At 51.1% G+C, this 21,933-nt stretch overlaps 2 long non-coding RNA genes across 2 annotated transcripts; both read left to right on the forward strand.

Annotated features, from left to right (window-relative positions):
* Positions 1-16,993: 16,993 nt before the first annotated feature.
* LOC309685771 lies at positions 16,994-18,810 on the forward strand. Its single transcript, XR_014270489.1, has 6 exons — positions 16,994-17,011; positions 18,055-18,118; positions 18,195-18,253; positions 18,352-18,414; positions 18,645-18,685; positions 18,772-18,810. It is a non-coding gene; the product is annotated as an uncharacterized lncRNA (long non-coding RNA).
* A 1,460-nt stretch (positions 18,811-20,270) lies between these two features.
* Positions 20,271-20,695, forward strand: LOC309685772. The gene is made up of 3 exons (XR_014270490.1): positions 20,271-20,358; positions 20,526-20,588; positions 20,678-20,695. It is a non-coding gene; the product is annotated as an uncharacterized lncRNA (long non-coding RNA).
* The last annotated feature ends 1,238 nt before the right edge of the window (positions 20,696-21,933 follow it).

The raw sequence follows: 21,933 nt of genomic DNA on the forward strand, positions 1-21,933 counted from the left end.
AGCGTAGGTGCACTGCATTTTGCTAGGATTCCTGACTTTATTGAAGATGGAACTATGGTTTTTTCCACCAGTTTTGCTGTGTACAGTCTAAGTAGCTGATATAATTTTTCCGAATAGGGCCAATGATGAGATTATCTAGCAGGGGTTAGGGTGAGCATCGTGTATCTGTATATGGAGTGTTAGCATTTCTGAAGAAAGCAGCTGGGACAGAAGGCAGTGTCTTTCAGGGTATGGGATGGACCTTTCCCAGTCACCTGCGAAGTACCACGGTGTGACTGGAGCCTTTGCAGCTTGCGGCAGGCTCCTCGTAGATTGTGTCAGGGCTTCACTTATTTTGTGGGTCTGTAGCAGAGCCCAAAGTCTGTGGGAAGACAGAAGATAGGAGGTGCCTGCAGAGCACGGGGCACGTCTGGGAAGCGGAGGATCCACTAAGGCAGAGGGTTCAGGGGTGCAAATACAGGGCAGGACCTGTCAGGAAGGAGTGAGATTCCTTCCTTGACAGTTCAGGAGAAGAGAAGGGGTTTCTAAAGTTTTGGGACCGGGGGCCGGTTGGGAAAGGGAGGAGGGTTCATCAGCCTCTCTCAGATTGGATTTGAGTGTCAATGAGGTCTGGTCTGTTCTATTCTCGCTGCAACTGATGGGAGCTATGACAGAGTCGCAAGAGATGTAGCATAAACCATCTGGGCCTCTGTATGACCATAAGCAGGTCTGAATGTCAGCTGAGTCTCATCTTGTAAGACATGAGGCAGCACCGTGCTGTCTTGTGGTTTGTGTTGCATCGCAGCGTGCTGTACTGTGTTTTGTATTGATGATGATACAAGAGCATGTTGCATTGTATGGCATTTTATTTGCATGTGCATTGCATGGTTCAATGTTCGTGTCTATAGTATGGCATTGCAGAGCCAGTGTAGGGGGTTAATGTGACTTTCAGGTCTCTGTGCACGTGAGCTGGAGTTTAACAATTGGATCGTGAGGTAACGTGAGGTAAGCCAGTAACACAGCAATGGTTTTCTTGTTGCAGGCCCCTTGCGGCAAGTCTCTAAAAACAGTCGAGGCATCGAGGGCCAAGTAGTGGCGTGACAGACCTCAGAGTGGTCGGTTGCTTTGGGGCCAATCAGTCACTGCAATGCTCTGGATTTTCAGGTGCCGCAGAGGACTCTAACCGTCATGTGTTATTTTTGGAATTGGAGCGGAGCAGGCGTGCGGAGCTGTGGAGGACTGCTCTCTCAAGGGTGATGCGTGTAGCAAACAGCTTTGTGCTTTGTTTTTGCAGGTGAGCGAGTGGCATGAGGTGACCAAAGGAACCTTGCATTTAAGTGATGTGCTTGCTGTCAAGGATGTGCATCGAGAGTGGACCGTGACCGGTGGCACCACGAAAACTGAGTAGTGGGGCAAAAATCTGTGGGTGGCAAAGGACACACGTGTCCAAACTGTGGCCGAGGAGAGAGTAGTTTGTGGGTAGTCAGCCTCGTGTAGGTAGAAGGAGCGATATGTGTTGTGAGATGCGCGCACTGGCAAAGCAACTCCAGGGTGAGCTCTTAGAGTTGTGCAGTAGGTCTGACATCTGTGTCAACGTTTATCTTAGCCTTCATGTCTGAGGAACCTCGGGCATACTCACATTGTACTGCAATCACATCTCCGCTCAAGTTATCAGCATAGTGCCAACTGAGTGCGTCCTGTTTCACAGCGTGGCATAGAAGTGCAATGCTGCCGGTCTGGTTTAGCATCGTCGGTGCGTTTGGCCAGTATTTTTTGCAGCTCTTCCTCAGGCATCGCCATCGGGTCTTGTCTCGATGAGTCTCTTTCTCGGGAGTTCTTCCAGGGGTTTCTCCCTTGGGTCATCGTAGTCTTTCCCAGGATTTTGTCTCCATCGGTCATTGTGGCTTCATGGCCCGTCTTTCATCCGGAGCTGTGGCGTTCTCGCACGGCAAACCACGCCGGAGGGTCTGCGCCGTGCGGCCTCGGCAGTGTTGTGCTTACTGTCAGGTTGCGTCCTTCGGTCTGGCACTAACTCTACCCTGTGTGGTATTCTGCATCCTTAGGTTGTGATTGTACAGCGTGTCTATTTGTGTGTTGGAAGTGGAGCCGCTTCGCCTGTGCGTGTAGCAATTCCGGTTGGGGTGGAATGGTCCACGTGTGGGGTGGCGATCTGTTGATGAACACGGCCCGTTTGGGTGGAGGCTGTATGGGCTGTGTTTGGGGAGAGCCGGTAGCGATTGGCATGCCGGCTCTGGAGCGCCTTGTGTTGCTTTTTGCAGGTGCCGCAGGGTGATGTGGATCCCCACAGAAAAGCCTCGAGCGAGCTGTGCCGGAACGTACAGGCTGGGGCAGCGGCGGCCCAGGGGGCTCTTGCGGCAGCAGGCGGGAATGGAGTTTGTTTCCGTGCGTCAATTTGGCGACGAAGACGGGACCCTCTGTGTCCGGCTGCGGGACCTGCTGAGGAGGGGACTCCTCTTGGCGCCCCCCAGATTTCTCGGGAGGACTCTCCCACTCACCCAGGTCACCGCAGGGACAGACAAGGACCATCATCAGCGAACCAGGTATGTTTTAATGGAGTAAGGGGATACCTGGAAGTTGTGAGGAGATGTCCTATGCGAGGTAAAGAGCCTTGGTGCTCGCCCCTCGAAAGTTTGGGTTTGGGGTTTGAGTCCCCATAGGGTGGTAACCGGGTAGGTTTTGTACCCCGGCTAATGCTAACTTGCGTTCTCTTGGCCACGGTGGCAGGAGTGGGTCGTGTGCTAGCCATTGTTGTCATCTGTTGTAAAAATCCAGTGTTGTGTATTAATTTATATTGGTTGGTGTGAACCTGTGTCAAATGGTTAACGGTTTACGATTTGCGCTACAAGTGAGTTTGGCTATTGTTCTAATTGGAATATTTTGTGGTATGAGTGAGAAGCGTAACGGGCCCTTTTGTGTGACCGAGTGAGTGTTTGAGTGAGTGAGACGCAGCCTAACTGCGGAGCGAGTGTGGAGTTCTGATCTGCAGTTCCGTGTTCTCCGTGAGGAGAGCAGCAGGAGACTAAGGAAGCGCATGACAGACTTTGAAACAGTGATACTCGAACTAAGTATTAACCCTTGGTGTCCCATACACAGACCTTGGGATTTTTCATGCTATCCGATCTTTGTTTTCGATTGCTTTAATTGTGAACAGGACGTTTGGGTACGATTTGGCAGTGATTTTTGGTGTACTCAATGTCAGGGAAACTGGTCTGACTGGGATAGGATTGAGCGCTCAGGCAAACTTAAGCAGGCAATCTGCGGGAATGTAGAAAATATAAAGAATCGGTAGGACTTGTGCGGGAAAGAGACATAAGACAGAGTAGTAGTGTGGCCCCTCATGTGGAGCCTGCGCTAGCGCCTGTCCTCTCTGTCATTGCTGTTGCCTGTTTGCTCGCGCTAAGCGCTCAGCGTGTTGCAAGTATATTATCTCTCCTAGCGGGAGATAGGAGTTTTATCTCAATAATTGTCTGGAATTCAGGTGTATTCGCTGTGGGGCAAGTACATACCTGCACAGTCTGACTTGTTAAGGCAGAACACTAAAGGGGCAAGTATTTTAACAAAACCCTCAAAGAGAATAGCCTTATATAGCAAAAGAATTTGCAAAGGAGAAAGAAGCGCTGGTTTTAGGATACGGTGTGCAAGTTTAGAGGAGCGATCCCCCTTGCACCCAGCACTGCGAAAAACATACCTACTTTATAACGCCATGAGGGGTGGAGTTTGTTTCCGTGCGACACCGGCAACGGCGCTGCGCCCCCGCTGGTGCTTTGTCACCATGGCAGCCCCGCCTGGGCGGATAGGCGGGGGGGCGGGCCAATCACATCGTGGCTGCCGCCCTCCGATTGGTCGGATCGCCTCGTCGGGGTGAGGATTTCTGGCGAGGCCAGGCAAACGGAGCGGGGTTCTAAGGAAGAGTGACGGCGGCGGCCGATGGGCGCGCGGGGTGGGCGGGCCGTGTTGGGCGCTCTGAAGCAGAGGGGGCCGGGGGAAAAAATGGCGCTCAGTTCGAAGTTGCAGTCGGAGCGTCCCAGAGCCGAAGCGGGGCCCGGCGCGCGGGTCCTGGACCGGGCCGGGCCAGCGGTGCTGCCGCAAGCACGTGGTGAGGCAGCCTGGAGAAAAAACTGTGAAAGTTTTATTGCCAAGTGTTGTTTGGGAGTACCTTCCAAGGGGCTCTCTTTGGTAAATGTAAATTTTCCCGTGATTCAGGGTTGTGTGTGGTAAAACGCGTCCCTCTGTCTGCGTGCCCCTGTCAGTCCTCCGACGTCGATCTCTATGGCCCCACGGTCCTCCAGGATACCAGAAATGCCCGTCAGTCCTCCTCATGGCAATATCTATTGCCCCGCAGTCCTCCAGAGCACCCGAAGCGCCTGTGCATTATGTGGAAATGAAGTGCTCCGTAACAGCATGCTTCTCAAGCTACAGGAAATGGTTAAGAATTAACTGCAGAAATATCTAAAGGTTACAAACATAAAGCCACCACTATGAAATTGTCTTTTCCACAATAACACATCGACATAATTGAACACAAGTGGTTTGATAATTGCTGGACGCAAGTTGAGACTCCCAGAAGGAAAAAAAGAGGTTCAGTGCTTTATGCGCTCTGAACTGAAGGCAGGTGAGAAAAGGAGCTTCTGCTCCTGTGGCGGCCTTTATGTCTTCTGGTGGTTGGCCCCACCCCTTCCCAGGGGATTGTGGCAAGGGCGGTGGGCAGTGCCAGGGGTCTACCAGCCATAGCCTCTGAAGAGGGAGGTCTTTCTGCCCGTGGGCCTCTGCTGTGTAGGTGCTCTGTTGGTCCTTCAGTTGAATGCAGCTTTGGAGCCAGCTCAGCTATTTGGGCAGGCGTGTTTTGACGTTTAGAGAAACAGAGCTAATAAATTTGAGGTAAAACCTTCAGGGCCGGTCAAGGTTCAGCAGCATATATAGTAGAAAGTAGACTCGTGCTTTTTTTTTTTTTTTTAAGGTCAGTAATTTTGTAATGAGTGTTCAGGGGTGGCAAGGTTGTGTAATAGTGTGCTTTTTTTTTTTATTTTATTCTAGGTGCACTGCGTTTTCCTAGAATTACTGACTTCATTGAAGACAACTTTGATTAAAAATAAGTAAAATTAATTTCCCTTCCTACCTTTCCCTCTCTCTGATTCCCCAAACTAATTTTAATTTCTTGCCCGTGTGGCTTGTACTATGTCGCTGTTCAAATTGTCTTCCTACGTCTCCCTCTATGCAGCTCTGTGTACCTAGGTTTTAATTCTGGTGTATGATTATTGTATCCCATTGCTTTCAAAATTTTCTGTCCTTGTCTCCCTCTAGCCATCTCCCTGTCTGTAAATCCCCATTCTTCCCTCTCTGTCCTGCACCCAGTCACTCTTTTTCACTTTCTTTTTATATCTCCCTGTCCCTATTTATTAGGTTTTGTCTATGTTTCTTGTACCATATCGCTTTTTGAAATTTTCTTTCAATGTCTACCTCTGTCCAGATCCCTGTTAGTTTTTTTTTTTTTTTTCTTTTGTGCCAGTGTTTCCTTTCCCCTGTCACTGTAGAAATTTTCCCTGCCCCTTGTCTTGTCTCCGTCTTCTTGTCCTGCTGGTCCCTTTGGCCTCTGTCCTGCTCCCTGTCGCTCTTATTTGTTCCTCTATCTCTGTCCCTGTTTTTTTGCGCAGTCTCTCCACTCTCCTCTCTCTCTACATGGCTGTCCCACTCCCCACCCCTCTCTTGTTTGCAGCATCCGGTTTTCTGGCGCCCTGTCTCACACCTCTTCTCTATGTCCCTCTGTCCTTCCTCCTGCTTTTCTCTTGCCTCTTCTCCCTCTGTCCTGTTGTGTTTGGGTACTGAGCCTTGTAGCCAACTCACTGCTGGGATTTCTTGCGTACATTAATGAATAAACTTTTGCTGCCTCCTCTGTGCCCCTGGATGTGTTTGTGTCCCCTGAGCGCAGAGCTCGTGGCTGGGGGCAGGGGCAGGGGAGGGGGAGATGTGCTGTGGGGTTTGGCAAGGGCCCCTGCTCCTGACAGGCTCCAGCTGTTGGCTGGGGCAGCCCAGGTGGGACCGGTGAGGTGATGGTGGGACGGGGCCAAGGGTTTAAAAAGGGTGCAGGTGGGGATGGGTGGGGGTAGCCTCAGGTGCAGCCAGTGAGGCTGAGGATGGGGCTGGCCCAGCTATGCCTAAGGGTCTGGGGCTGCCTGGGCATGCATGCTTGCCGGAGCTGGCTGAAGAGCGAAAAGAAGGGGGTTCCACAGGCAGCTGCCCCCAGAGAGGAACGGATGGTCCCCGTGGCGAGGAATGATCGCTCCCAGCCATTCCTGACAGCGCCCACCAGTACCTCTGTCAGCTGCACGTGTGAGCCACCGTGCGTCCAGGAAGCCTCGGGGGAGTGGAGTTTAATAATATGTATTGTTTTTTTTTTCCATTCAATTTTGATTAATTCCTGACTTTACTGAAAATGGAAATTTTTTTTTTTTTTCACTAATGTTGCTGTATACTGTGTAAGTTGCTGATGTAATTTCTCTTTATAGAGACGAGGTTATCAGGTGGGGGTTCAGGTTAGCATCTTGTATGTGTCTGTATACGGAGTTTCAGTACGTTTAAAGAAAGCAGAAGGGACATAAGGCATAGCGTATTTCAGGTGATGGGACGGCTCATTGCATTTCCCCTTCACTCTTCCCTGACCCTTTCCCTGTTTTCCCCCTTCTTCCCTGTGTCTCCCAGTCCCCCCTTTTCCCTTTCTTGTTCGCTTCATGCCCCTTTTCCCTTTTTTTCCCTTGTCCCCTTTCTTCCCTCCCAACCCACCTTTCCCCCTTTCCATGTATTCCCCCACCACATGTTCCCCCTTTCCTTTCCCTTTCTTCCACCCTGTCACCCCTTTCCCCCCGTAATGTCCCCCATTTCCCCTTTTGTTCTACCTCTCCTGTTCGCTTATTATCCTTTATACCCCCCCACCCCCCGTGCCCTTTCTTCCCCACCATACTGTTCCCCCCCTTTCCCCTTTCTTTCCCCTGTCCTATGTCTCCTGTTTCGCTCTTTCCCCTTTCGTTCCCTTCATCCTTGGTACCCCCTTTACTTATTCTCCATTTCCCCAACCCCATTGCCCCTTTCTACATCCTTTCCCTCTGTCCTTCCCCTCCTTGTCACCCCTTTGCCCCTTGCTTCCCCCCCCGTTGTCCCGTTTCTTCTTTTTCAATTACGCTTTCCCAATGTGTTCCATGCTCCCCCTTTCTCCCTAGTTCCCCCTTTCCTTCTCCTGCATCCCCCCTTTTCCCTATCATTCTTTCTCAATTCCCCCTACCATCTGTGTTCCGTGTCCCCCCCCTTTCCCCATTTCCTCACCCATCACGCCTTTTCTTCTTTCCCCGTTATTCCCCTGTCCCATGTCCCCCCCCTTTCTTCCACCTCGTCCTATTTCTCCCTTTCTTTCTCCCCGCTCCATCCGCTGTCCCCCCATTTCCGCCTTTCTTTTCTCCCCTGTCCGATGTTGCCCCTCTCTCTCTTTCCACCTCCCTTGTTCTTGTTTTTCCCTCTTTACACCTTGCCCGTCCCCCCTTTCCTCCTTCCTCGGCTCGTCTGTCCCCTCTTTCCCCTTTCCTTGTTCCCACCGCACCTCCTATTCTCTATTACCTCTTTCCCCCCTGCCTTCCCACCCCCTTTGCCCCTTGCCTTCACCTCACTTCATCCATTGTTCCCTTGTCCCACCTAATTCCTCCCCTGTGCCATATCTCTTTCTTCCCCCGACATCTGTCCCTGCTATCTGCCTTTTCCCTCACGTCCCCTCTTTTCCTCTTTCCACCTACCCTGTCCTGTTTTTCCTCTTTACACCCATCTAGTCCTCCTTTCTTTCTGCACTGTCCCATCCCGCCTTTCCCCTCTCCCCCTTATCCCCACCCATTCCTTGCCCCCACTCACAACCCTGTCCCAAATTTCCCCCTTTCTATTTTCTTCTCCTTAGTTGCACTTTCCCTTTCCCTTATCCTTATTTTTTTTATCCCCTATCTTTCTCCATGCCTTCCCCCCCCATTTCCCATTTCCGTCTTTCTCAATTCCCCCCCAATGTGTCCCATGTCCCCCCTTTTTCCGTTTCTTTCCCCCATCCCATTTCTCTCTTTCCTTCCCCCCACTCCATCTGCTGTCCCCCCTTTCAAACTTGTCTTGTCTCCCCCATCCTATGTTCCACTTTTCTCTCTTTCAAACTCTCTTGTTTCTGTTTTTGCTGTCTTTATACCTTGCCCGTCCCCCCTTTTCCTCCTTTCTTGGCCCAGTCCCCCCTTTCACCTTTATTTGCCACTGTCCCTCCTTTCCGGGCTCCCCCTTTCCCCCTTTTTCCCAGCTTGTGCCTTGTCCCTCCTTTTCCCTTTCCTTGTTCCCACCCCGTCTCCTATTCTCTCTTCCCCCTTGCTCCCTTGCCTTCACCTCACTCCATCCCTTGTTCCCTCTTTCCGCCTAATTCCTCTCCCGTGCCATGTTCTTCCTTTCCCTTTTCTTCCCCCGTTCCCCCTTTCCCTCTTTCCATCTCTCTTGTTCCTGTTTTTCCATCTTTACACCTTGCCTGTCCCCCTTTTCTCCCCCACTGTCTCTGTTTTCCCTTCCTCCCCTTTTCTTTTTTCCCTCATCCCCTCTTCCGTCCTTTTTGTTCTGCACTGTCCGATCCCCCCTTTCCCCTCTCCCCTTTATTCCCACACCATCCTTGTCCCTGCTTTTCCCTTTCCCTGCCCCCACCGAAAGACCTGTCTCAACTCCCCCCTTTCTATTTTCTTCCCTCTAGTCACACTTTCCCTTTTCCTGACCCTCATACTTTGTACCCCCTTTCTGTCTTTCCCCCTTGGCTTCTGCCCCATCACCACTTTCCTTCTTTCTCAGTTCTCCTCCCCCCCCCCCCCCCAAATATCTGGTTTCCCGTTGTCACTTTCCTTCCCCCCGGTCCTCTTTTTCTCCTTTTCCTTCCATCCCCGCCCTCCCTTTCCTCATTTCCTTTTCCCTGCATAGTCCCTTTTTTCTTTCTCCATTTTTCTACTGTCTCATATCCTTTCTTTCCTCCCCATCCCATTCTCTCCTTCCTTTCCCCCACTCCAGCTGCTGTTCCCCCCTTTCCACCTGTCTTGTCTCTCCTGTTCCATGTCTCCCCTCTCTCTTTCTACCCCCCTTTGTTCCTGTTTTTCCATCTTCACACCTCACCCGCCCCCCCTTTATTGGTTCTTCCTTGCTGTCACCCCTTTCTTCTCTGCCCCCAGCCCCCCCCCCCCCCGCTCTCCTCTCTTTCCTCCTTTCTTGGCTCCCCCTTTTCTCCCTTTCCCCCTTATTCCCATGTTGAACCCTGTCCCCCCCTTTTCTCTTTCCTTGTTTCCACCCCATCTCCTATTCTCTCATCCCCCTTTTCTCCCTTGCCTTTCACCCATGTTGCCTCTTTTCCCCTTGCTGTCCCCCTTCCTGTCGCCCTGTTCCCCTATCATCCCCCCTTTCGTTGCACGCTTACTGTTCCCCTGCATCATCCCTTTTCCCCTTTGCCTTCCCTCGTTGCCCCTTTCCCTGTTGCCATCCCCTGGATCCCCCCTCTTCCCTTTTCTTCGTTCTCAGTTCCACCCCCACCCCACATGTCCCATGTGCCCCCTTTCTCCCTTTTCTTCCCCCCGTCCTACTTTTCTCTTTCCTTCCCCCCACTCCATCTCCTGTCTCACCCTTTCTGCCTTTCTTTTCTCCCCAGTCTGCTGTCCCCCCTTTTCCCTTTTTTTTTCCACCTCCCCTTTTCTCCCTTTCCCCCTCCTCTTCCCCAGTACTCCCTTTGCCCTTTTTTCCCCTTTTGTCCTCTGTCCTCCATTTGCTCTTTTTTGCTCTGTCTCCTCTTTCCTGCTTGCACTTTTCTTCCCCCATCCCCTGTTCTGTTCTCCCCTGTCTTTGCTTCCATTCTCTGTCCCCCTTGTCCTTCTCCCTGCTTTTCCTCCCCTTTTCTCCCTGCTTTTCCTCCCCTTTTCTCCCTGCTTTTCCTCCCCTTTTCTCCCTGCTTTTCCTCCCCTTTTCTCCCTGCTTTTCCTCCCCTTTTCTCCCTGCTTTTCCTCCCCTTTTCTCCCTGCTTTTCCTCCCCTTTTCTCCCTGCTTTTCCTCCCCTTTTCTCCCCTCCCATTCTGTGTTCTCCCTTTCCCTTTTCTTGACTCTTCCCCCCTCCTATGTCCCGGTTCCTGTGTTCCTGCTGTTCCCTCTCCCCCTTTCCTCCTTCCATTTCTCACACCCTGTTTCTCCTTCCATTCTTTCCCCTTTCCTTCTGCCCTCTTTTGTCTCTTTCCCTCCCATTTCTTTCTCCTTTTTACCCCCCATCTTCCCCTGCCGTTGTTTTTCCTCCTGACCCCTTTCCCTCCCCCCCTTCCCATTTCTTTCCCTTCTGGTCCCCTGCCCCCCCATGTCCCCCCTTTCCCCATTTAACTTTTGTTCCTCCCATTCCCACTTTCTTCCTTTCCCATTCTTCCCCTGCTGTTCTCAATTTTTGCCTGCCTTCACACCCACTTTCCACCTTTTCTCTCCCCCTTGCCTCGCTTTCCTTTACTCCCCTGTCCCTTCTTGCTGCTTTTCGCTATTCTTTCCCATGTCCTGTGTTGCCACTGTCACTCTTTCCCCTCCACCCCTCCCACCCTGCCTTCCCTCCTCCCCCCCCTTTCCCCCCATTGCAATAGAGAAAACCCTCTCATTTTACTATCTATTGACATATGACTGTTTGGGTATAGCGAAGGTGTTCAAAATAAAAATCTATTCTACAAAAAACCTCCTCTATTGCATAAAGGATTTTAGAATATAAAATGTGTCCCACAGTCCATTTTTACCTTTATGGTTCTCTCTCTGCCTGGCTCGCCATCCCTATTCTTTAATTGCTCTGTCTCTCCCCTTCAGCTCATCGCGGTTTTTTGGTATGTCTCAGTTTATCTCTGTCCACCTCACTGTCCCCTTTTTTAATTTCTCCCTCTCTGCCTTGTGGCCCATCGCTCTTTTTTGGTTGTTTTTTCCCATCTCCGTCAGTGTGGTTCCCTGTCGCTTCCTCCTTCCTGGCCTGTAGCCCATCGCTGTTGTCTTGGGTTCACCATGTGAGGCGTTGGGTTCTGTGAGAAGACACCGGGTGTCGGTCCAGTGTTGGGCACAGCCAGTTCCCACTCTGAGACGGATGTGCGTCTGGTCAAAGCTGAGCCCATCGGCAGCGCTGGTAGGAAGCAGAGCATATTCTCCTGCAGCCTGTTGTGAAGACCACGGGGAGGCAGACTGTCCCCCTGCAGCCTGTGGAGGTCCAGGGTGGAGGACCCGAGGCCGGAGCGGGTGGCTGTGCCTGAAGGAAGCTGAGAGCTTGGGGTGGAGGAGGCTCTTGGCAGGACCTGCAGCCCTGTGGGAGGGACCCCACACCGGAGCACAAAAAGAGCCCGAGGAGGAAGGAGCCGCAGAGACAAAGTGCGATGAACTGACCGCAAACCCAGCGCTACGTCCCCCTGCGTTGGTCAGGGGTGGGCTGTAGAGAAGTCAGGAGAGAAGAGGAGCCCAGGAAAAGAGGGAGGGGTGGCAGGAGGGTGTTTGTTTTTTTTGCATTTGTGCTTATTTGCATTATTTGAGGAATGATAATTTAATTTCCCCAAGGTGAGCCTGATTTGTCTGTGACAGTAATTGCTGAGTAATCTCTTTGTCTTTATCTTGATCTGGACGCCTTCCTGTGCAACCTCATCTAGGTGTTCCTGCTCCGACAGGGGGATTGGACTAGATGATCGTTTGAGGTCCCTTCCAATCCCTAGCATACTGTGATACTGTGATAAGCTTCTCTGCTGTATTTTCTCCCCCTCTCCTGTTTATTAATCTGTTTGCTTTTTATGTTTTGTCACTAGATCAACTTTTATTCATTTAGCTGTCCCCATTTTGTAATGTTTTCCTGTCTGCCTCTTACCCTGTCACTGTAGCTCTTTCTATGTCTACTTTTATGAAGTTGCCAATACTGTTTTTTTAAGTGTTCTGTGCTGGTCAGGTACCCCGTTGCTTTTAAATATTTTTATTTAGTTTGCTGTTTCTGTATTTTTTTTTCTATTATTTATTTCTGTAATTGCTCTTGCTTTTAACTTGTTCCTTCTATCTGCTTTTATCTCATTGTCTGTGTTTATTTTAACTTTTTTTCTTTTATTAATGCTGAAAATCTTTTTTCTACGTGTCTGATTCAGTTAGCTGTTCATGTTTTCTGGGTTTTTTTTGCCTTTGTTTCCTTATTACCCATCTCTTGTTAAATTTTCTACTTTTCTCCCATTTCTCTTTTTTGCTTATCTTTTTAAATTTTCTCGTCTTTCCTTAGTGCCATCGCATTTAAAATTCTCTTTTACATCTGCTTTAGTTTGCTGTTAATCTTTGGCTCTACTTCCCCTGTTGCCTATTGCTTTTTTAATGTCCTTGCTATGCCTACTTTTAGTCTCTTTGCCATCTTTTAAAAATTGTCTTCCTTTGTGCTATTGCTTTTAAAATTTCCTTTTTACTTCTGCATTTTAGTTTGCCATTACTATTTTCTAATTTTTTCCTTGATTCTTTAATCACGGATGCTCTTAAGATTTTCTGTCAACATTTTATCTCCTTTGCTGTCTCTATTATTAATTATTTCTTGCCTTTCCTTAGTGCCCTCGCTTTTTAGATTTTCTTTTTACATCTTTTGAGTCTGCCATCACTATTTTTAAATTTTCTTTCTTATTTCCTCTATCCCTGTTACTTTTCAAATTCTCTGTCTGAGCTCTTTCCCTCAGAAACCCGTCCTCGCTCTGAGAGCCTCAGAGCTCTTTTATCATCCTCTCTGCCATCTAGCACGCTTCCATTTGGTCCCCGGACTCCCTCCTCGTGTCCCCAAGTCTTCTTTGGTCTCTCTGGCCCGTTCAGGATCCCTCTCACCATGTCGCAATGCCTACGGGTGCTTTCAAGGTTGCCCTTAGCACACCTTTAGCTTTATCGCAGGCGGCACACCCCTCTTGTTCCCTCGGAAGAGTTCCTGAGTCCATATCTGTGACCCAGAGTGGGAAACCAGTTTTCCTTAGTGTATGTAGCTAAGTGTATGAAGCCTTAGACAGCAAGATGTAACTTAGCAACGTAGCAAACTTTGGTGGAACTGCTTCTTAACACAAGAACAGCTAGTAGTTTTGTGTGACTTTGATACATTGTAACCTAACTACCTTAATGAAATTGTATAAGTAATAATAATGAAGACTGTATAGTTAACATTATGAATTAGAGTGACTGTTACGTTCAAGGGGAAACTATAATTCTTCGAAATGAAGAAAGGGACCGTTCTGCCCAGAAACATCAGAAGACGGATGAGATGCATCGACGGATGAGACAAAGATGAGACCCGATCCACGCTTATAAATACTTAACGGGTGGGTGCCAGGAGGATGGGGCCAGACTCTTTTCGGTGGTGCCCAGTGACAGGACAAGAGGTAACGGGCACAAACTTGAGTATAGGAAGTTCCACCTAAACGTGAGGAGGAACTTCTTTACCTTGGGGGTGGTGGCACACTGGAACAGGCTGCCCAGGGAAGTGGTGGAGTTTGGATGCGTTCCTGTGCAACCTGCTCTAAGGCGTCCGTGCTCTGGCGGGGGGTTGGATTAGATGATCTCCAGAGGTCCCTTCCAACCCTATGATTCTATGATTTTAAGAGCCATGCTCGTCATGTGAACGTGTGCGTGAATAGCGTATGCAATAGACTGTGAGGCTTTAAGAAGCACAGGAAAAGAACCCGCGGGGTCCCTCTTTGGCGGCACCCAGCTTGAGCTGCTACTCAACCAGCTTTGTGACAGAACCTGGGGTCTGGACTCTTTATTTACGGTCAGAGGCTAAGACAGGTTCCACCTAGACTCCTTTCTGAGGAGTTTAGAAAGCAAGGGCATCCGGTCTGAACCTCGTGACTCTGGCGGGCAGGTGTTCCCAGACCATTCTTCAAGACTCAGACCCAACCCAGGCCTTCTGTCCCCTCTTTCCGCAAGCCGTGGCTCTATTAGTTCCCCGGCCCTCCGATGACACATCTACTCTGCTGGGATTTAATCCCAATCATTTTTCTGGCTCTCTGACTCCCGAGGGTTTCCCCTGCGCTCCACATATATCTTGTAGCTCTTTAGGTGGGGTCATCTTTGAGCTGTAGAGCACTCACTTTTTCTTTTACGCTACCTACGATACCCACTTTCCCTGCCCTGCCACCCGAGACCATCTGTACTCTACTCAGAGGCTCACCCGAGTTCCTCCTCGTCATCTCCAAGCCTTTTTTAGTCCCTCAGCCCCCTCAACACCTCATCCTCACCATCAAGACGCTTCCCGAGACCCTCCTCAATCACTTCAGCACCTCGTAGCACTTAAGCACCATTTCTTTCAGACCGTCAGAGCCTCTGGTTTTTCCTTGCCACGCAGCCCTCCTTTATTTTTCTCTCTGCTATCGAGGGTATCGCAGTTAGGTGCTTCTCTAGCTCATTCATCTGTAATTTGCCCAGATGCCCTCCCAGAACCCTGAGGCACCCGCTGTGGCTCCGAGACTTCTTTTCTTACCCTGCCCCTCCATAACGTCTCTACTCTCTAGAGCCATGTGTTTTGAGTCCTTTCTCGTACTCCACAGCACTCTTATAGCACTTCAGCTTCCTTTTGGTAGTATTTTTTTTGTGTACTTCAGAGCGCCCTTAGCTTACTATTTGCAATTTAAGAAGCCTTCTTTCTGCCCCCAGTGCCCTGACAGTATCTGTACTTTGTCAAAATCCCCTTTGGAGTTCCTCATCCTGATTTCTGAGGCTTCTTTGAGCTCTCAGGCCCCCGTGGGAGTCCTTCGCTCCCCACGCTGAGCTCTCGTGACACATGCGTTACGTCCCTGAGCCCTATTTTAGATCTGGAGGGCACTCCGCACCCCTCTTTTCCCCTAAGAACGCTTCCCGAGTCCCCATCTGTTACTCTGGTCTGTCTTTCCATCTTCCCACGCATTCGGCGCGCCTCCAGTCAGTCCCCGGGTCCCTGAGGACATCTGTACTTTGCTCAATTCCCTTTTGAGCTCATTGCACCTCCGCATCTCCTTTGGTGTCTCTGGCCCCTTTGGGACCTTTCTAATTCCTCTGACCGTGTCTCCTGTTCTGACAGATCCTTTTCCGAAGCCATCTGTATGCTCCAGAGCCACCCGTTTGGTGTCTGTCTTATGTATGTTTCTATATTGTATCCGGCACCCTAAAGATGCCTATCGTCGGCTCAGATCTCCTCTTAGAAAACCCTCATCTGCTTTTAAAGACATACTTCCCATGGTGGTTTTTGTTGTCTTTTGCAATTTATTTTTGTTCTAGGTACTCAGGTGTTACTTAGACTGCTTCATACCATTTCTGATACTTTTATTGCATTTCCACATGTTTTGGTGCTTTCCGTCCTTTCGGACTCATCTAGATCCGTTAACGGTATCGGTCAAGGAGAGATCACGTAGGGCTCTAAATTATCAGCACTTTACAGTAAGTGACGTACGGTATAAGCAGAGATATTTTTGAGAAGGTTTTCTCACGGGATCTAGTTCCGTTTCATCGTTCAGTCCTATCCAGAACGTAATTCAGGTAGAAGATAGGTAGTATGCACGTTGCCGCTAAAAGGAACGTATGACCCCATAGCTCTGTATTCTGTGTGAAAAGAAACCGAAGCACATAGATTTTGTTGATAATGTCATTATTACATTTAGTAAACTAGCGTCTTTTCGGGCTTAGTATGATTTTTAATTCTTTCTATCTACGCAATGGAACAATTCAGTGGAATTACCTACCCGGTCACGTCTCCGCCACCGTCGCTGCAGTCCCGGTAGAAACGCAGATATCGGCCTTTCTCGTAAGCGCCGCTGTTCCCGATCGCTCCCTCGCGTGCCGTAAACTTAAGGCTGACGAGGAAAGGAGCTGTGACCCCCACGGCAGCCTTTATGCCTTCTGCTGGTCCGTCCCACCCCTTCCCGGGGGGTTGTGGGAAGGGTGGTAGGCGGGGCCCGGGGTATATGAGCCACAGCCTCTGCTGAGTGAGCTCATTCTGCTGTTGGGTGTCTGTGGTGTAGGTCCTTCGCAGATCTTGCAGTCAAATGCAGCTGGCTTAGCTGTTCGGGCTGGTGTGTTTTTACATTTAGAGAAGGGCAACTCATAAGTTCTAGAAAAGACCTTCCAGACCAGTTAAGGTTCAGCAGCATATTTAATAGAAAGTAAATTTGTTCTTTGTTTCTTCTTTCTTTTTTTTTTTTTTTGTAAGGTCAGTAATTTAGTATTGAGCATACAGGGATGGTAAGATGGTTTAATAGCATGTTTTTGTTTTTTTTTTTTTTCCAGGTGCATTGCGTTTACCTGGAATTCCTGACTTAATTGGTGATGGAACTCTGTGGGTTTTTCTCACCGGTTTTGTTACATACAGTGTAAGTTGCTAATATAAATTTTAATAGTAGGAGCAGCAATAAGATTATTTGGCGGGCGCTAGGGTGAGCATCTTGTATACATCCATACATGGGGAGTTAGCATTTCTCAAGAAAGTAGGAGAGACTTAATGTACAGCGGTTTTCACTTGTTTTGTGGGTTTGTAACGCAGCCTGGACTCCGTGGCTAGAAAGGAGCTGCCTGCAGGGCGTGGCTCGTAAGAGCAGCTCCCGAGGGGCAGCTGACAAGAGGAGTTCAGAGGCACTCATACAGAGCGGGAGTTGTCTGGAAGAAGCGGGCTTCCTTCCCTGTCAGTTCAAGAGAAAAGAAGGGGCTTCTGAAGCTTTGGGACAGGGGAAAGGGAGGCAGGTTCATCAGACTTTCTGAGACGTTTTTGCAGTGGGATTTGGGTGTCGATGAGGTCCGCTCCCTTGCGGTCTCCTGCATTTGAAGTGGGCAGGGTAGTAATGAGGAGGAGCGTGTGACCGGTGACCGTATGCAAGCGCAACGGTAATTTTGTGTTTCTTTGGTGTCTTAGGTGCCATAATTAATTGTCGCTTCTGACTCTGGATTTGGTGGTGGTTTTAATTATTTATTTTGCAGATGACGGACCCGGTGACTGCAGGAACGTACCTGCTAGCCTTTTCAGGTAAAGGCGGAGCGGGTTACTCTTCAGCCCGACGGTAGCGTGTGCCGGGCAGGGCGGTTCCAGCCTGTGTCTGCGGTGTCATCGGTGCGGTCTGTCTTTGGTGTCTTAGACCTTCGTCAGATCTCGATGTCGGGTTTGCGCCCCAGCAGCAAGGCACGGCGCCTCGGGCGGCACCCCGGAGTCTCAAACACCTGTATTCATCGGCATAGCGCCAGTCGGGTGCCGCGTTTCTTGCATGAGAAGCCTAAAGAGTGGATAGGTGCGGTACCACGGAAGTGTCTGGACGGTCCCCGTTTGCGGCGCGGTTCCCAGCTGCGTGAGCAGCTCTGTTTTCTGGCCGTCCGTTTTCAGGGCGCGAGCCTTCTGTCCCGCATCGTTGCGCTCTTAGGTCTTGAAGCCCGGTTTCCCACATGTACGTCTTCTCAGTTTGGCGAGTAACTTCTTGTCACGGGTTGTGACGTTCTGCCTGTTCTTCGGGGTTTCCATCGAGGCCCCTCACTTCACTGTTATGATCTCGCGTGTCATTTTGCTCGATGTCTTTGTTCGAGGTGGCGTCACTTTCGCTGAGAGTTTTCTCTCATCTTTGAGGTTCATTGTAGGATTTTGTGTAGTGTCAGTGTGTTCATCCATGCGTGTGTGGCTCGGAGCCGCCCTGCCCGGGGTTGTGGAGTCGGGGGTAGGTGGGATGGCAGAAAGAGTGTGTGGTGAACCCAGCGATCGGGCTAGGCTGTTGGGGCCGAGGGGGTCCGGTCACGTGGGATCGAGTAGCCATCGGCGGGCTGCGTGCGCAGCTTTTGTTGGTAATGTTCTAAGGGGGGCAGCAGAGCTAAGTGGGAGAGGCCGTTCAGCAGTAGCGACGGAGATTGCCTCTCCGAGGTATTGAGGCCGCTCTGTGTGGCGTTTAAGATTAGCGGCCTTTGGTTCTGGCAGGCTGTAGTTGGGCTGTAGATGGCATTTGTCAATGGGAACACTTGTCATTATGAAGCTATCTCTCCGCCTCCAGGTGACTACATTTGATTTTTTTTTTTTTTTTTTTTTTTCAGGTGCGGGGGGACGCACCGTGTGGGGCGACGTAGGAGAGCCGAGCGGAGCTCTGTCAGACGGCAGGTCAGTGTGTGGTCTTAGAGGGAAGCTGTGACCGGTGGCTCTGTGATGACTACGAGAGGGTATTTTTCCGTTTCAGTTGGAAGCTTGAAGCAACGAGCACCGTGTGATATGGGCACCGGGGCTGATTCGGTCCGGGTAAGCTGTGGTCGGTGAGTGATTGGTTAGCAGTTAGTTGTTTGGGTGTTGTATTGCCAGCGAAGCGATAAGCGACTGGTGTTGTTTGGTTTTTACAGGTGGCGCGCAAGGGTGAAGACGGTGACCCGAAGTGGCAGAGGACGGGCCGGCGAGTTGTCGCGGTGAAGGGGCGGGAGATGAGAATCGGTGGCCAGGGGCTACGGTTGCGGGCAGTGTCTCGGCACGTGCTGTGCCGCTGGGGTTTTTGCAGGTGCCGCAAGCAGGCTCGGTGGGGTGGTGCCGCGTGCTGATGAGCCGTAGGAGCAGGCGAGGGGCTTGCGGGCAGGGTAGGTGTCTCGTAACCAAGTATGGCGTGGTAGCTCAGTGAAGCGTTTCCCTTTGGAATTTGCAGGTGCCGTGCAGGCTGCCTTTGGAATCGGAGGAGAATTTTAGGTGAGCTGTGTTGTAGAGAGGAGGCGCCTGGGGCTGGTGAGTTATTTAAGTGCAATTGTAACTTTGTGTCTCTCGGGCACTACAAGCAATGAGCACCACAGCCTGTGACGGCAGCGTTAGTGGAGAGCAGGCGAGTGGAATGCCACGGCGCATCTGAGCTGGGGATGGCGCAGGAAAAGTGCGTGTTGACCGATGCGATGTTGACCGATGACGCTGTTGTCTGTAGATTCATGTGTGGTTTTGTTGTGTGACTATTTTTTCCTCTTTTTTTTCTTTCAGATGATGAAGAGAAACCTGGTGAATGCAGGATGAATCCCCTTGGTTGCCTGTGGTGTTTTTCTTGTTGAGGATGGCTTCAGACCCATCACTCTTGGAAAGATAAGGTGAGGAAGCCACGAGCCACGGAGCTCGAAGCTGAGGGACAAGTTTTGGAGTCACAGGGACGGCTTTTAAAGTTAGCGTAGGGCAGAGGGCTGTCGCGGAGCAGTCCCCTTTGGGCAGGTAAAGGGAGCGGGTTACTCTCCAGCCCGACGGTAGCGTGTGCCGGGCAGGGCGGTTCCAGCCTGTGTCTGCGGTGTCATCGGTGCGGTCTGTCTTCGGTGTCTTAGACCTTCGTCGGATCTCGATGTCGGGTTTGCGCCCCAGCAGCAAGGCACGGCGCCTCGGGCGGCACCCCGGAGTCTCAAACACCTGTATTCATCGGCATAGCGCCAGTCGGGCGCCGCTTTTCTTGCATGAAAGGCCTAAAGCGTGGATAGGTGCGGTGCCACGGAAGTGTCTGGACGGTCCTCGTTTGCGGCGCGGTTCCCAGCTGCGTGAGCAGCTTTGTTCTCTGGCCGTCCGTTCTCAGGGCGCGGGCCTTCTGTCCCGCATCGTTGCGCTCTTAGGTCTTGAAGCCCGGTTTCCCGCATGTACGTCTTCTCAGTTTGGCGAGTAACTTCTTGTCGCGGGTCGTGACGTTCTGCACGTTCTTCGGGGTTTCCGTCGAGGCCCCTCACTTCACCGTTACGATCTCGCGCGTCATTTTGCTCGATGACGTCTTTGTTCGAGGGGGCGTCACTTTCGCTGAGAGTTTTCTCTCATCTTTGAGGTTCACTGTAGGATTTCGTGTAGTGTCAGTGTGTCCATCCGTGCGTGTGTGGCTCGGAGCCGCCCTGCCCGGGGGTGTGGAGTCAGGGGTAGGTGGGTCGGCAGAAAGTGTGTGGTGAACCCAGCGATCGGGCTAGGCTGTTGGGGCCGAGGGGGTCCGATCATGTGGGATCGAGTGGCATCGGCAGGCTGTATGGACAGCTCTTCCATCAGCGGTTTTTGAGATGAGCAGCGACATGTTGAACATGCTGGTCAGCAGTAGTGCAGGAGTCTGCACCTCAAAGACAAAGAAAGGCTGCTTCGTGTGGCACTTTGAGTATGGGATAACGTTATATTTTTATGGCAGGCTGTGTTGGTGTCTAGATAGTATTTGTAAATGGGAATGCGACCGTTGGAATGAGGAAGCCATCGCTTCCCATCCAGGTGACTTGTTTGATGTTGTTTTTCAGATGCAGAGGGAGAAGCTGCGCAGGGCGACGTAACAGAGCCGAGCGGAGCACTATAAGAAGGCGGGTCGCCATGTGCGGCGTTAGAGGGAAGATGTGACCGGTGGTTCTATGACAGCGTGTGTGTGTGTGTGTGTGGTGTGTGTGTGTTTTTTTTTTTTTTTTTTCCCGAATTGAATCCTTGATGCGATGAGCTGACTCAGTGGCCGACTCGGTCCAGGTGACCGGCGATCGGTGGGCTGAAGTATCGGTCCTTTTTCAGGCTGGTCAAGTTGTAAGGAACCCGTGCCGTTTGTGCTTTACAGGTGGGGCGCAAGACCCAGGGCTGCCACCCAAAGTGACGGAGGATGGGCCGGAAAGTTGTCAAGGTCAAGAAGCGGGACACGGGAATTTTTATCCACGGCCTGAAGTTTCAGAGTGTATCTCAGCACGTGTTGCTTTGCTTGTGTTCTTGCAGGTGCCGCACACAGGCTGAGATGGGCGATGCTGCACGCCGATGAGCAGTTCTAGCCGGCGAGGCCAGCGCAGGCCCCATCGGTGTCTAATAGCAAAGTGTCACGTGGCAGCTCAGTGAAGCGTTTCTCCCTTTTAATCTGCAGGCATTGTGCGGGTTGCCTTTGGGAGCGGATGAGGGTTTGAGGTGAGCCGGGTAGTCGAGAGGAGGCGTGCGGGGCCGGTGACTTCTTGGGAGCGCAAGAATAATTTTGAGTCTCTCGGTGTTTTAGGTGTCACTAATGATGACTCGCCGCACGGGAGAAGAAGCGGAAGGATGTCAAGGAGGATTCTAAACCTGCTCAAGTGACTCGGATCTGGGGTGTAGAGGAACACGTATACCATCCTAATGGTTGTTTAGTCTTGTCTGCTTGACAGGCAGACCATCTGCGTTTTGATAACACAGGCCTGCGAGAGACTCAGAAGCACCTTGTTGGACAAGCTTGAGATTCCCGCCCCCCTGTGGAAAGGGCAAAGCGTGGCAGTGAAATTTGGCTGTGGCAATCCCCGATATACAGGTGTAAACAGCCCATTTGGCGATGCTTTAGCACAGACGGATCGATGCCTGGATCTGCGTTCGTGTGCCTCTGCCCGGGCCCCCCTTTGGGAATTTCCCGGCTGGCGGTGTAATGACAAAGTACTTACTCGTCACACTTCACCTGTGTTTTTGTGGCTCTTCCCGCGGCCTTCCCGTGCCCGCTCACACGCAGCCGCAGCATTTGACTTTGGAGTTGACACGGAGCAGGTAAGCAGAAACGCAGCGGCGCTTCTGAGGAGGGGCGTGTTGCGGTAAAGGTCCGTGTTGACTGACGCGATGCCGACTGACCGCACTCTTGTGTGGGGTTTGGGTATGTCTTTAAAGGTGACGAAGAGGATCCTGGCGACTGCAGGACGAATTCCGTTGGCGGACTGCGGTTTTCCTCGTTGCGAATGGATTAAGCCTCCCGGCCCTCTGAAAGATAAGTCGAGGGAGCGGCATCGCAGTGTGGTCGGGGGAAGGAGGGGACGAGGTCGGCAATTGCAGGGACAGGTATTAAAGGTAGCGTAGGGCAGAGGGCTGTCCAGGAGCGGTCCCCTTTGGGTGGGTAAAGGGGCAGCGGGTTACTCGTCAGCACGACGCTAGCGTGTGCCGGGCAGGGCGGTTCCAGCCTGTGTCTGTTGTCGTACAGTCTGTGTGATACGTCTTCCGTGTTGTAGAGCTTCGTCCGTTCTTAATGTCGT

The sequence above is a fragment of the Vanellus vanellus genome, assembly GCF_965231255.1.
Source record: "Vanellus vanellus genome assembly, contig: HAP1_SCAFFOLD_1250, whole genome shotgun sequence".
NCBI classification, from domain to species: Eukaryota; Metazoa; Chordata; class Aves; order Charadriiformes; family Charadriidae; genus Vanellus; species Vanellus vanellus.